The sequence below is a fragment of the Brassica oleracea genome, chromosome C4, assembly GCF_000695525.1.
Source record: "Brassica oleracea var. oleracea cultivar TO1000 chromosome C4, BOL, whole genome shotgun sequence".
Taxonomy (NCBI): Eukaryota; Viridiplantae; Streptophyta; class Magnoliopsida; order Brassicales; family Brassicaceae; genus Brassica; species Brassica oleracea.
The window spans coordinates 9,822,736-9,824,817 of record NC_027751.1 but is presented as its reverse complement, the minus strand read 5'-3'; positions in this window follow the sequence as shown (position 1 = coordinate 9,824,817).

The following is a 2,082-nucleotide window of genomic DNA, read 5'->3' as shown; positions in this document are numbered from 1 at the left end:
TCCCATCTTCTTTTGGCGACAAGTACATCCTTGTAGTTGTTGACTATGTCTCCAAGTGGGTGGAAGCTGTAGCATGTCCCACCAATGATTTTAGAGTGGTGATCAAGATGTTCAAAAGCATCATCTTTCCAAGGTTTGGAGTTCCAAGAGTTGTCATCAGTGATGGAGGCTCCAAGCTGTTTGAAGGTCTTCTCAAGAAGAAAGGTGTGAAGCACAAGGTGGCAACACCTTACCATCCTCAGACAAGTGGGCAAGTTGAGATCTCCAACAGGGAAATCAACTCTATTCTAGAGAAGATTGTGGGAACTAAAAGGAAAGACTGGTCTGACAAGCTTGATGATGCACTTTGGGCTTATAGAACAGCTTACAAGACTCCTTTGGGAACCACACCTTTCAACCTTGTGTATGGAAAAGCTTGTCATCTACCAGTTGAGCTTGAGTACAAGGCATTGTGGGCTGTTAAGTTGCTGAATTTTGACATCAAGAGTGCCAAGGAGAAAAGACTTTTCCAACTCAGTGAGCTTGATGAGATTAGACTGGATGCCTTTGAGAACTCAAGGATCTACAACGAGAAAACCAAAGCTTTTCATGACAAGAAGATCTTGAAGAAAGAGTTCATTGCTGAAGATCAAGTGCTTCTCTACAACTCTAAACTGAAGTTGTTTCCCGGAAATCTCAAGTCTAGATGGTCCGATCATTTCAAGATCAAGGAAGTTAGGCCATATGGAGCAATTGTGTTATGAAACAAAAATGGTGGAGACTTTACAGTGAATGGGCAGAGGATTAAGCTCTATATGGGAACCACAACAGAGGAGGAAGGAATCTCAATTCCACTCTCCGACCCCATCTCCGCCTAGCCAAAAGGGAACAAAGTCAAGCTAGAGACTTAAAACAAGCTCACTTGGGAGAAAATCCCATGACTATCCTTGTACATATTTCTTTTTAGGACTTTTTGATCAGTGAGACGAGTTCATATCAAGTTTTGTGGGTAAAACCGGTCTCCAGAAAGTTGAAGGATCAATTTTAAGTTAAATTGCACTAGAGCGAGGGTGAGCACGTCGCGCCGTAAACTGGTCGACTAGAAGCATCTCATCGCGGGGTGACGCAGCGAGGTCTAGAGGTCGCTCTGCGTGTCGACAGCTCTAGCTTACCTGGAGCGAGCTAGTGTTGCGAGGTGATGAAACCGCGCGTCAAAACTAAAAAATGGAAGCCAAAGTTGGCGCGGGGTGATGGCAGCGGGGTCTGGTACTTGCGCGTCAAAACAAAGTTTATAATCGAGTTCGGAGCGAGGTGATGGCAACAGGGTCTCGACGTCGCGCCACGACTCGAAGGTTCAGGCAACGATTCAGCACGGGGAGACGCAGGGGGCGCGGGAGTCGCACGTTAAAATCCAAAAATTTAAACGGAGTTGGAGCGGGGCATGGCAGCAAGGTACCGAAGCCGCTCCACGACAGCCTGTGGGAACCGAAATTCACACTGTCGATTTTCGTAAAATAAGGAAACTTAGGAAAACCCTAATTTTCCAGAGGACCCGGATCTCTGCGAGAGCCAACGACAAGTAACCAAATAAATGCGGAAAATATGAGAAAACATGATAAAACGAATTTACAAAGAAAGTAGATCTTATTTCGAATTCGCGTAAGAGCGTTGCGATCATTACAAGAGGATGCAAAGGCTTTGGCCGCAGGGGCCGTCAGCGAGTTACCTAGTTCTAGCAACATAAAACCCTAATCCTAGCTGAGTCGCAGCTCGATAACAAAAGACGAAAAAGATATCTAAAAGGCTTTGATTGATTTCGGACTGAACCTTATGAAAGGCTGCCTACGTACCCCTTTCGAGGATCAAGCCGAACGTAGTTCAATTGGTAGAGCTGGACAAGAGATCGAACTGCCTAGGCGAGTTCGTCTAGTGATTGAGTGCCAGTCATAGAAACCGAACTTGTCGAGAAATAAGCCTAAGTTTCTAAGTGTAGAGAGTTCTGAGTCTAAAAGTGTTCCCCCTCATGCTCCTCGCCTAGGACTTCTTATATACTAGCTCCAAGGTCGGTTTACGCTTTTACTCTTCTGCCCTTAAGCCGTCATA